Here is a 13,858-nt window from a genome sequence, read left to right on the forward strand (position 1 = left end):
GAATACCTTTAGGTTGTCATGGGGAGAAGCTGCTGTGTGATGCATATGTAAACACCCACAGTATTATACTAACTTTATTAATGGCAAACAGGAAGAACAGTACACAAGAGAATTCCATAATTTGCTGTATCTACAAAATTCCATTGGGGGGAGGAGCTCCATCACCCACTGCAGTATCTTGTATGTTACATTTTTGTAAGTCTTTCTTAAAAGCAACCTGCTCGAGATGGCTTGATGATTTACGGGGCTCTAAACCGTGAAACTACTGCACGGCCCCTAGAGTGTGAAGGCTTCCCCATGGGTGCTGGTGCTGGATGTGGGGAACAGAGCATGAATTGTCCCGCTCCTCTAGTACCCCACTGTTTGACGAGCACAGAGGATTGCACAATGAGATTTTTTTTCCCTCATCTCTGATCCTGCTGCTGGACAAGGGGTTGGTTGGAGCCTGAGGAAGAAGAAATCAGCAATGTGGTGAATCATGTGAACAAATGATCCCTTACTTCTGTTGTTCAACTGAAGTTGCAAGAAAACTGAGTTGGCAGACCAGGCTTCGTTTTCACCTGGTTGGTTGTATCTGTCAGTCATTGCTTCCAAGATTTATGTGTAGGTCATAAATGTTCTCCTAGTTGCCAAGACAATAGAGATGTCCTATCCTGGGTTGAAGTCCTTCTGTCTAGTATCTTATAACACTTTCCAAGAGGAGACTGCTGTAAATACTCAGCTCTTTGGGGAGTTGGTTGGTTGGTTTACTTAGCTGCTGTGTGTTTTAGTATCAGTCTTAGTGTGCTGTACAGACAAATATGGACAAGTCAGAAAAGCAGAAGTTGCTGAACCATCTGCCCTTTCAATAGTAATCTGAGTCATAGCATGAGTTTAAGGCCAGAAGACATTATTAGATCTAGTCTGACCTCCTGCATATCAAAGGCCACCAACACCACCCAGGACCCCAACACTAAACCCAACAACCAAATTAGACCAAAGTTATACAGCCCTCAAAAGACTAAACTATTATGTACTATAGTCAGCCATCAGTTTTCTGAACACATTTAGCACTACAGTCTGGTTCTGTGGGTCCCGTATAGTGATTGCTAACACTGGAAGGTCTGAAGGTTTGGTTTGGTTAATCACCCAAAAGCCTGGATGCCTGTCACATCTTATCTGAACCTCTCAAATCTGCAAAGTTGTTATTACCATAGCAAAGATGGCCCTACCCCAAAGGGTTGAAATCAAACAAGCTTTCTTGTGAGATTTCTGCTTCCAATTGGGCTGGAATTAGACCGAGAGTAACTTGTGTCATGTTATTTGTCGTTTCCCAATTCGCATCCCTGTGGGAAACAGGCTTTCTGAAGTCCAGAGGCAGCACAAATATGAAAAATAGTAAGAAAAACAATAATTTGAACATTTTCACACATGCACAAAGGTTCAGAATTCAGGTTTTTGGACAAGTTTAAACAGAAGTTTGGGGTGGCTATTTTATCCAAATCCACTTATCTATTCCTAATTACCTACCAGGGAGCTATTCACACAGCCATATTCCCGACATGCAAAGTACCAGACACATACCATACACAGCAGCCACACACATGGATACATGTGCCAACCATCAGGTACACCAAAATGCTCAGGCATGTGCTTTCCCAGGCTTCCGAGTAATGTACCTCTAGCGCCCCTACCTCATAAAGTGTAGAGAAAAGGCTAGGCCAAGCGGCAGGCTAGTTTCAGCCAGGAGAGTAACATGCTTGACACCAGAGGTGACGTCGGGGGGAGCATGTGGGATCACGTGCCCCGCCAGATTTCTGCTAGGGTTTGCCCGTTCCGCTTGGTCACATGGTGCGGCCAGGCCCCCTCCCTGCACAGCAGCTGCCAGAGCCCACAAGCTGCATCCCACCTGGAGAGGCAGGAGCAACAGCTGGAAGCTGCAGGGAGGGGCCTCTGCTTTCTGTGAAGGGAGACTGAGGGTAAGGGGGGAGCCCTGTCGGGGGAAAGCCATGACCTGAGCTGTTCTGGGGGCTGCTGAATTAAACCGTGCCCACCCCCTACTATCAACAGGTACGGGTCATCTGCTTCACACAAAGCAAATCACTAGGAGTAATTTTTTTCCTCTTTCTTCCCCCTAATTCCCCTGGTTCCTCTGTCTTTTCCCAATTTTGTGTGTGTGTGTGAGAGAGAGAGACCAACCATTTATTTCATTTCCTCTTTCTTAACTGTACAAGAAAATAAGACCCTTTGGGAAATAAGAATCAAATGTAGATTTCCACTCCCACTCCCCGCAACCTTCATAATCTGTTGCTTTTAGTGATTCGCAATCCCTGCCTCCTCCCCCCACACCTTGCTGTTAACTAATGGACTTTGTTAGTAAGCTATCCTTTCAATACATGCCACCATGCCAACAAGTGTGTGTGTAGCCATTCTATCTGCTTTGGAAGGCCTCATTTGCAGCCAGAGCGAGAACAATCCCTGTATTGATCCTGTGCTTGTCAGTTAATCTGTCATAAGGCATGGGAATCCTAGCTCCTTCCACATCTGCTTGCATAACTGCAGGGGGAAAAGCAACTCCCTGAAGCTTTTGCGGGGAAACAAGAAAGAGAAGAAATGGAAGCTTGCAGGGAAAGAGGGCCTTACACTGCTGGGCCAGTGGGTCATGTGATCATCTGAGTGCTCCACCCCTCTTCCCTTCAATTCTTTTCATCCTTCTTCAGGTCAGCAGGATCAGGTTTATGTTAGCGAACTATGAGGCTTATCAAATAAATGCTGCAGCAGCAGATGTTTGAATCTGGCTGTCTCCACAGACTAAGCCTAACAAGGTTGACATTGTGACTGAGGCCAAGGTAATGCTGTAATTACTTTTTCTGAGTTTGGAGCCCCCAAGAGGTTTCTGGGAACCAGTTAGAAAAACAAATGTTGCTAAGAGCAGAGGATTTTTAAAAAAAAGAACAGAAGTCCCCTCTGTGCCAGACTGTGAGGACAAGCTTTTCAAGTGCAGCATCCAGTTCAGTGCCCAGTTTCCCTTTAACACGCCTCATGTTACTGTGGGGGTGGGGGAGGCACTGTGTTTGTGTCTGGGTGTTCACATATGGAGGGGCAGCTTATTTTGGCCCTAGCCAGCATGTGGAAAGGCAGCTATTTTCTTTATATGCTAGCAGGAGAAGAAAGAAGCAGGGTTGGGGGGCCCTCAAGTGTTTGCAATTTCACCTACATAATTAAATTTGGTTTACAAGTCAGGAGTTAGATTACATGGCATCTTCCACTGCTGGGTGTTTCTCTTGAACTGCTCTCATGTAAATGCCCGTGAAGAAGCTGAATTTTTGAATTGTGATAAACGATAAAGGCCCAATTTAAGCAAAAGGGAATGTGATTGCAGAAATGGGCTCTCATCTACCATACATACTCCTGTATCTTGGGTAATTTTCTTTGGAGGGAAAGGAAATGATACTTCACCAGGAGTTTTTAAAACTGGCCTGTGTAATGTTGTTGGCTCTTTAATCAGGCTGCTGACACTGTGCAGCAATAAACTTGCACACTTAGGCATGTTTTAAAATGATGGTGAGCCATCAACATTGTCCTCCTTTTGGAAAGATTAAAGAGAGATGATAAATTTATTTTAGGCCAAAGAGGTTTTTTAAAAAACTATTAATATAAGTATTTGTATGGACTTTTTAAAATGACAATTAAAACAGCTTTTAAGGATTTAAAACTTTTCCTGAAGTATTGGAAACTCAACCACAACACCTTTGTGGTGTTTCATGAGACCAGAATGTGAAAGTGACAAGAAAAGAAAGCAAAACTGACTATCATAGAATTATACATCAAATTCATCTTTGGGCTGCCCGCCTGTCTTTGTAAAAATAGCATGTCTCAAAAGGTATGTTTATTCAGAAAGAGCCAATAGAATTCTTATCAGCTTTGGGTTCTTTAAAAATATGTCTTTGCTTTTGGAGCAAGCCACACAGTAATGGCTGGGCCATGCTTTCCTTATGTGGTAAGGGAATCTATGAGATGAGTAAATGTTGCTATTTGTTTAAATTAGTCTAATAAGGCTTTTTAATCCCTACTGTGTATTTGTCAGACCCTGGGAAATGAAACTGTGCCTCCCTGTGTTACATTGCAAGGATCTAGTGCTGGGGTGAGACTCAGTTCAGACATGCCCTCCCATTCTCTCTACTGCTGTCCTGGCAATTAGTGCAGCCATGGATTTTACCCACCTGTGCATGTAGAAATTCCTCTAGTTTCTTTTGCAGTGCACATTGTCCTACAAACAAACCTGTGCTTTGTGTCACTGTACAGAATATATTTTCAGTGACTTCACTTTCAGGAGTTGCTGAGAGTTCTATGGTACGTCAACCCCCAGATGTTTAATAGCATGACATGCCTTCACTGCCTGAATGATAAGTTCAGGTGTTGTTCCTCTTCTGTCCACAGAGAAAAAAGAAAAGGAGTACTTGTGGCACCTTAGAGACTAACAAATTTATTAGAGCATAAGCTTTCGTGAGCTACAGCTCACTTCATCGGATGCATTTGGTGGAAAAAACAGAGGAGAGATTTATATACACACACACAGAGAACATGAAACAATGGGTTTATCATACACACTGTAAGGAGAGTGATCACTTAAGATAAGCCATCACCCACAGCAGGGGGGGGAAAGGAGGAAAACCTTCCATGGTGACAAGCAGGTAGGCTAATTCCAGCAGTTAACAAGAATATCAGAGGAACAGTGGGGGGTGGGGTGGGAGGGAGAAATACCATGGGGAAATAGTTTTACTTTGTGTAATGACTCATCCATTCCCAGTCTCTATTCAAGCCTAAGTTAATTGTATCCAGTTTGCAAATTAATTCCAATTCAGCAGTCTCTCGTTGGAGTCTGTTTTTGAAGCTTTTTTGTTGAAGTATAGCCACTCTTAGGTCTGTGATCGAGTGACCAGAGAGATTGAAGTGTTCTCCAACTGGTTTTTGAATGTTATAATTCTTGACGTCTGATTTGTGTCCATTCATTCTTTTACGTAGAGACTGTCCAGTTTGGCCAATGTACCTGCTTGTCACCATGGAAGGTTTTCCTCCTTTCCCCCCCCTGCTGTGGGTGATGGCTTATCTTAAGTGATCACTCTCCTTACAGTGTGTATGATAAACCCATTGTTTCATGTTCTGTGTGTGTGTGTATATAAATCTCTCCTCTGTTTTTTCCACCAAATGCATCCGATGAAGTGAGCTGTAGCTCACGAAAGCTTATGCTCTAATAAATTTGTTAGTCTCTAAGGTGCCACAAGTACTCCTTTTCTTTTTGCGAATACAGACTAACACGGCTGCTACTCTGAAACCTGTCCACAGAGAAGAACCTCTAACCTAGGCACAATTGATTTAAAGCCTAGTCTACACTAGAAAAGGTTTTCTGATATAGCTATATTGGGAAACCTTCCTAGCATAGACACAGCTTATACTGGCAAAAGTGATTTGCTGGTATAGCTGATTACTAAGGCTATGATTTAGTCACTAGTATTTTTAGTAAAAGTCATGGACAGGGCATGGACAATAAACAAAAATTTATGGCCTGTGACCAGTCCATGACTTATACTAAAAATACCTGTGATTAAATCTTCGGGGAACAGGGGAGGGGAGTTGGGGAGGGTTGCTGTTGTGGGGAGCGCTGCTGTGGGGCACATGGGGCCAGTGGCAACAGCTGCCGGGGGCTGTGGACTGCAGCTGCTCCAGCCGGCAGGGGACCATTGCCTGGAACCGCCAGAGTAGCAGCTGGTGTGGCTGTCCCTGGGGCCACCTGAACAGCTGGCCCCAGAGCCAGCTGCTTGAGCGGCTGTGGGGTCATCCACATTGGCTGCTGCAGAAGTCACAGAGGTTGTGGAAATTCCGTGACTTCTGCAACCTCTGTGACAGACATGAAACCCTACTTATTACACCAGAGTCCCAAGCAAAATAAGCTATAATGGCAAAAGCACTTTTCTGCCAGTATCACTGCATTTACACTAAGGCTTTTGCCAACATAGAAATGTCATGAAATTTCACACTCCTAACTGACATCACTATCTCCACAAAAGTTTCTCGTGTATACCTGGCCGTAGTTACAAACAAAAAACACAAGTCCCTATCCAGCCCGTAAGGGGCAGTCCAGTATTGGAGTGTGAAGGTGGGGCTCCCTCAGCTAGTGCCAGGGATACTCACTCCTGGCAGCCCCTCTCCTGGAGGGTACTACACACTGGCCTGCAGATCTCCCTCTTAGGGTATGTCTACACTGCAATTAAAAACCTGTGGCTGGCCCATGCCAGCTGACTCAGGGTCTGGCTAAGGGGCTATTTAATTGCAGTGTAGATATTGGGACTCAGGCTAGAGCCTGGGCTCTTGGATCCTACAAGGTGGGAGGCTCCCAGAGTGTGGGCTGCAGCCTGAGCCCGAACATCTGCACCACAATTAAACAGCCCCTTAGCCTGAGCCAGCACCAAGTTTTTAATTGCAGTGTAGATATACTCCCAAAGTCCAATCCTTTTGTTCAGTAACTCATTTTGTGCAGCCTCATCTCCCTGCTCACCCCTCTGTTTGCTGGCCACTCCTGGCTGTATACCCATCACAGCTACCACTGGCCTTTTATCAAGAGCAGACTGCTGATATCCTGGCTTTCAGTCCTCCAGTCCCACCTCCTAATCTGCCTGACCTTCTCTCTGCAGCCAGCTTCAGGCTTCTGCCTCCAGCCTACTATCCTGCTGGCTCCTTCCCAAGCCAAGTCCCCTCTGACCTTAGGCAGTACACTTCTTTTCTGTGCTGGAGGGAGTATGGAGCCCTTTACTGGATGGATATTGCACTGAGGGTTAACACAGTATTCATTAAGAAGCCAGCAGGTTCATTATAGTATTTTGCACCATGTTCTCTTTAGGGATCCAGTGTTGACTCTTGAGATTCTGCCTGACCCCTCAGAGTACCAAATGGATTTCAGACTTGCTGTCACCCTTAGTATTAATAACTATGTAAATTCTGGTAGACTGTTGCCTGGTGCTGTGAGGTGCGCTCCAACTTCACTTGTTCCTTGACATGATGTTAGATTAATGTCAGTGAGTCCTGTCCTTGACACTAAGCTATTTTATGAGGCTAGGTGTAAAACTGATGTTTGTGCTGCTGTCTGCTTCAGTAAAGGGCAGTGTTTTGAATTAGTGGCTTTAGTGGCACATGTTAGTTGTGAAGGGTCAGGGTAAGTCTGCATTTCCTAGTATGGCCAGAGTTATGCTTGATGAAAAGATTAATTGCAAATTTATGCAGCTTGTTGCTGCTGACAAGAAAAATATGAAAGCCCATACTAACACAGACATTTGTTATTCTATAGCCACGGATCTGTTTACTCCGACCCTTTCATTTGATTCTTGCAATTTGTACTCGCGAACCATTGCTTAATGTAATTATTATCTTTCATTCCACTGTTTTACTATTCAGCACGCCACTGTTTCCGTTTTCACGCTTGGAATCCAAGTGTGATGCCTGGAGCTTGGAAAAGCCAAGAGCTGTCTCTGCACTCTTTGTGAGGAAATATAGAAAGCCCTCATCCCAATACTACTTGCCTTGACTAATCATCCAGCCCCACCACATCCCTGTCTTTATTGTGGAGTTTTGGGGGTCTCCTAGGACTCGGATGAAATGGGGACAGCAGTTCAAGCAATTCTGGGAAGGGGTTGGCAGTGGTGGATTAAAGTCTCTGATATTCCAGGTCTATCTTGAGATGCATGTTGTGATGACAGGAGCTGAGCACACATGAGAAAAGCTGAGTGTCACCTCAGGATACATACAAAGCCCTCAAGCTCATTTGAGAGAAAATATCCATAGGTCTCCTTAGCAACAGCAAAGCTTCCAAAGACTGAGTTTAGGGTCTGGGGAAAGAAAAACTGTTGTGGACTGGTGCTAAGTGTAAAACAGGGAAAGAAGAATGTCAAGTTGATTTGCATAAGGTGGGTTTGCTCGTTGTGCAATTTGCAAACTTCAGCAGCTACAAGTGAATTTATCATTTGGAGGCAGAAGGGAGATTGAGCTGATTTGGGTTTGCAGTCCTCATCACAAATTAAAATAAATTTGGGAATCTTTTCCTAATTCTAATTTGTATATAGCACAAAACTACTGCAAAATTGGGCACAATTGGTTGTTTCTGCTTAGGAAAGACCCTGAGCCTCTGCAGGTCAGAACTGAGATGTCTATTTAGATTATAAGATCTTTTAGGCAAGGACCTGTTTTTATTTGTCTGTAAAAGGCATGCCCATCTGTGGCTGATTAGAATAAGAGTAAGTCATGTGTATTGATAGAGCTGGGAGGTGAGAGGTGCAGGATTGGAATAGTGGGAATGTTGCAGGTCACAATCAACTAGAACTTTATGGGAGTCAAGTACCAAAATATCAAAGGGAACCTGATATACACCAGAACTGATGTGCTGATGCAGAGCTGGGTGTACGACCCTCATGGAGCACTTAACACTATACCTGACTTGAGCCAGTCTATTTATTTTCTATTATTAATGTAGTTACGATTTTAAGAAACTGTGTGATTGGAAGAAAGTGCTAGCTTTTCAGTATGTGCGACGAGTGACAGTGTTCTGGAACTGGGAAGCGGTAATTGTTTATGTTGTCATATGAAAGCAGGAATGTTTCCTTTTTAGGCACAAAACAGTTACTGAAGCACCTCCTGAATCTCAAGAAATAATAGTGGAGAGGAAAACAAATGGCAGCAGAATAGAGCAAGATATTTTATATACTGTGACATTTTATGTAGTGGTCTGAAAAAAGAAACAAAAGGGAACTTTTGGGGGTCACTGTTTGGAAACAATCTTTGCTGCTGATCAAGTTCATCTTTGCCAAGAGAACCATTAATAAGTGTCCTCTGAAGTGGTTCAGAGAACTGCCCTGGTACATCAGCTGTTAAAAGGCTCATTTAATTAGATAAGAGAGTTGGAATCTATTTGAAGTTAGCATAGAGTCCAATGACATTCTTTCCTACATACCATATGAAATCTCTCCATCTGCAGTCTAGCCAAACACACCTCCAATGCAGGATTTTTTATGTCATTTGTGTGTTTGTTAAGGTTTGTGTGTGTGTGTGTGTGTTTACTATTTCCTTTTTTCAATAGAGGGGGTCAGTTCTGGCTATAAAAATAATGAAAATGTTTGAGGCTTTCAGGGATTGGCTGGTTTGGGGACTTGGTAACTGGTTACAGAGCCATCACGTAAGGTTTGAATTCAGGCCACATAAGTAGGGATCAAAAGTCATTGTTCAGTGCCCAATGTTAAGTAAGTTGGTCTCATCCCAGTCTCTAGTAGAACAGTCTTCTTTCTGATCCCACAACACAAAAACTACCATCACAAGAGCAATAGTTGGATCCCTACCTACCAGAAAAACCAAGGACCGAATAGACTACCCAAATTGAGTTTCCCCTCTCATCTTAAAGAATAATCTTTCTTTTGTTCAAGTTTGAGGTACATAGGTAGAGACATATGGCATTGTCATCCATCCTGATATTTCCAGAACAGTTTTGATGGTGTGATCCAGCTATCTGGATGTTAAAGCTAGGCATGGATATTTCCCTGGGTCTATAAAATTAAATAATTCATTGTCCTAAACAAAGTGTACCTATTCTTCGTTTGTCTTTGTGGACCTGAATCCAGCACTTACTTCTCTACCAGCCCATTGCCACTATAACCGACCTATGACTGAGACAAATATCTCATAAAGGGGCAGTGCTGAAATTGCTTTCTTGATCCATATGCTGTTTACATAGAATCACCTCTAAGGAGTTTCTCAGTCTTGAGATCTACTCCATCTATGTGTAGAATAACTGAATAATACTGATAAATAAAGAGATCCGATTATTATTAGGGATTACACTTCAACAGAAAATAAATAGAATGCAGTCTTACATAATATTTCTATCCTGGGTAGCCTGAATATATACACAAAATTGTACAATGTGTTAACTATGTATAATACAACAGTTCGTCAGACCTTGACTTCAGTATTTCTGTATCTTTACATTCAGACTAAATATCTGAAAGTTTCTTCCTAGATAGAGTCAATTGCCATGGATCTTCTCATACAAGCCACAAAATTCTACTCATTTAATCCACCAGTTCACCTGGAATGATCAAGGGATTTTTCACAAGTCAAGTTTCAGAGTATCAGCAGTTTTACAAAAGAGCAACTAATGCCAGCAATCTAGCTGGGGAATACTAGACAGATGAAAACTTTCTCTTCGGATGCACTATGCAGAGTTGAGAATGTAAGAAATGTTTAGATACAGGAAAAAGTCCAACATGTCAGCCTGTTTAAATTGTAGTTTAAATCTATCTTCCTTTTGTTTATTTTTCTTTTTTAGAGACACAATACTGCTTAAATTCCCTGTTTAGTCCTTGCTTCCACACTGTTAGATTATATCCTCTAGTTTTTGAGGCCATCACCAGTTTTCAGAAAAAACATTATCAAGACTTTATTGTATTAATTATTTTGAACAATGCTATTAGGTCAGTTTGGTAACTCCTGTTTTCCAATCGTTGTAATACATTAAATTTATATAGGACCAGATCTTCAGTTTATGTAAATTGATGTAACTGTATTGAAATTAATTAAGTTGTATCAGTTTACAGCAGCTGAAGATCTGGCCCATATTGATTTTCAGGAGGATCCCAAAGCAACTTAGTAACTAAATAGATAGGGTCACTCACCCACCCTTTAAATGCAGTAGGCCTTCCATCCTGGCAGCAACAATAGACAATGATTTTGTAGGTTGGGGATAATGTTTCCAGTTGAACTGCAGGGGAAATGTTAGGCATGCTGAATGTAATTACTCAGGTTGGATAAATCAGAGGGAGGGCATTGGGGGAGTGGAAAAGAAGAGAGAGAGTCAAATCTGGGGTATGAAGGAGAAGAGAGGGAGGTTGAAGGAACAGGGAAATTGAAGATAGGAATGACAGAGATCGGGGCCCTTAATATGTTCCAGTGGGATGGAGTAGATGGAAAGCAAGGGCAAGAAGAGGTCAGAGGGAAAAGAATGTGGAAAAGAAGGGAAATAAATATATAGGGAAACACACAATGAAAATAGCTCAAAAGAAAAAACCCAAGTGAAGAGACAGTGGAGAAGAGAGAAAATAATTGAGAAACTTAAGGAGGAAAAACGGGACTCATGGAGGAATTTTTACTAGTAAGAGATGAAAATGGAGGCAGTTTAAGACTTTGTCCACACTGCTAAAACAACTAGCTAAACTTGGTTTTGACCAAAAGGTTATAACATATTTTTTCTGAACAGTGGCCAAATGTATTTGTTATAAGGATGTTTTTTTTTTAATTCTCAAAACCTGTGTTAGCCCAATCTGCTAAACTGTACTAAAGTATATTTTTAATTTTTTAGATGTTTGGCCCTGTCCATGCAGGCTGACCAAATCATCTTATAATCAGATCAGCCACAATCAGATTTAACTGTTTTAAAATGTTGTCATTTGGCTATGTAGATAGGGCTTAACATTCAACAGCCAATGACTTTATTGGCATCACAGAGACTTGATGGGATAAATCTCATGACTGGAACATTGGTATAGAGAGGTATAGCTTGTTCAGGAAGGACAGGCAGGGTAAAATGGAGGAGGTGTTGTGTTATACATCAGTAATGTATACACTTGTTCTGAGGTCCAGAAGGAGAGGAGAGGCAGACCAGTTGAAGTCTCTGGGTAAAGATAAAAAGGGAAAAATAGGAATGATGTCATGGTAGGTATCTACTGTGGACCACCAATTCAGGAAGAGGATGTGGGTGAGGCATTTCTAGAACAAGTAACAGAAATATCCAAAATATAAGACCTGGTAATACTGGGGGACTTTAACTACTCAGACATCTGTTGAAAAAGTAATATAGCAAAACAAATTTCTAATAAGTTCTTGAAATGCATTAGGGACAATTTTTTGTTTCAGAAAGCAGAGAAAGCGGCAGCCATTTTAGACTTGATTCTGACCAACAGGAAGGAATTGGTTCCTAATCTGCAGGTGGATGGCAATTTAAGTGAAAGTGATCATGAAATGATAGATTTCATTCTAAGGAAAGAAGGATTGAGAGCAGCAGAATAAGGACTGGACTTCCAAACAGCCCACTCTAACAAACTCAGAGAACTCATAAGTAAGGTCCCATGGGAAGAAAATCTAAGGGATAAAGGAGTTCAGAAAAACTGGCAGTTACTCAAGGAGCTAATATTAAATGCACAACTGCCAATTTTCTGAATGTAAAGGAAATCAAGAATAGTAAGAGGCCAGTATGGCTCTATCAGGAGCTCTTGAATGACCTGAAAATTAAAAAGGAACCCTACAAAAAGTAGAAACATGGACAGATTGCTAAGGAGGAGTACAAAAGAATAGCATGTAGAGACAAAATCAGAAGGGCAAATGAGTTACACCTAGCAAGAGACATAAAAGGTACACTACTAGTTGAAAGACCATACTCAGAGTAGTTATCAATGTTTCACTGAACAACTGGGATGATGTATCTAATGTGGTCCCACAAGGATCAATCCTGAGTCCAGTACTATTCAATATTTTCATTAATTACTTGGATAATGGAATGGAGAGCATGATTATAAAATTTGACGCTGGGAGAAGTTGCAAGCACTTTGGAGGACAGGATTAGAATTTAAAATGACATTGACAAATTAGAGAATTAAACTGAAACCAACAAGATAAAATTCAGTCAAGATAAGTACAAAATGCAACGTTTAGGCAAGAAAAATCAAATGCACAACTACAAAATGGGGAATAACTGGTTAGGTAGTAGAATTGCTGGATAAGATCTGGGGGCTATTGTGTATCACAAACTTAATGAATCAACAATGTGATGCAGTTCCAAAAATGGCTAATATAATTCTGGGGTGTATTAACAGAAGTGTCATATGTAAGACACAAGAAGTAATTGTCCTGCAATACTCAGCACTGCCACTGGTGAATCCTCAGCTGGAATACTGTGTCCAATTCTGGGAGCCACGGTTTAGAAAAGACGTGAATAAATTGGAGAAAGTCCAGAAGAGAGCAATCAAAAGTTTAGAAAACCTTATCTATAAGAATAGTTTTACAAAACTGGGGACATTTTGTCTTGAGAAAAGTCTGCTAGGGACACTTGATAAGTTTTCAAATATGTTAAGGGCTGTTATAAAGGGAATGGTGATCAGTTGGTCTTCATGTCCACAGAAGGTAGGACAAGAAGTAATGGGCTTAATTTGCAGAAGGGAGATTTAGATTAGATATTAGGAAAAACTTTCTAACTATAAAAGTAGTTAAGTTCTGTGTGACGGGTTCAGTCACAGAGACCCCCTTGGGACTGTCATCTGATGTGCTGACACTACCTCTGAGCCCATTTTCCCTGTCACCTTGGGACTCCAGAACTCTGTCTTGTTGAGCCAGACATGCTAGTCTGCTGCAACACAGACCCAGGTCTAGTCCACGCCCCCAAAGCTGCAGACTTTAACCAAAAACTTCTCAGCAAGTATTTCTGTCTCCAGCACCCAGACATCCAGGTTTAAGATGGATTCCAGTATCATGTAACATGTTCACATATCCTGTGAGACTTCATTATTCACTGGCTGGCACCCACCTATACAGGAAGGCTTACAAGTAAACAGAGCCATTTACAATCAGTTGTACAACTAGTTAATGGGAACCATTAAGATTCCAAGCCACCACTAATGGCCCACTATTTGCATAGTTACAATAGGACTTCAGAGTATTACTTCATATTTCTAGCTTCAGATAGAAGAATGATACTGTGATGGGTTGGATCACAGAAACCCCCTGGGGGTTGCCAACTGATGTGCCAAGACTACTTCTGCCCCTGCTTTCCCTGCCAGCTTGGGACTCCAGC

At 41.9% G+C, this 13,858-nt stretch overlaps 1 protein-coding gene across 5 annotated transcripts in view; it reads left to right on the forward strand.

The window, feature by feature from the left end:
• The window catches only part of RAD51B (RAD51 paralog B), a 634,909-nt gene that overhangs the window by 496,910 nt on the left and 124,141 nt on the right, over window positions 1-13,858 (forward strand). The gene's annotated exons all lie outside the window — the stretch shown is intronic.

This window comes from Dermochelys coriacea, chromosome 6 (assembly GCF_009764565.3).
Source record: "Dermochelys coriacea isolate rDerCor1 chromosome 6, rDerCor1.pri.v4, whole genome shotgun sequence".
Lineage (NCBI taxonomy): Eukaryota > Metazoa > Chordata > Testudines > Dermochelyidae > Dermochelys > Dermochelys coriacea.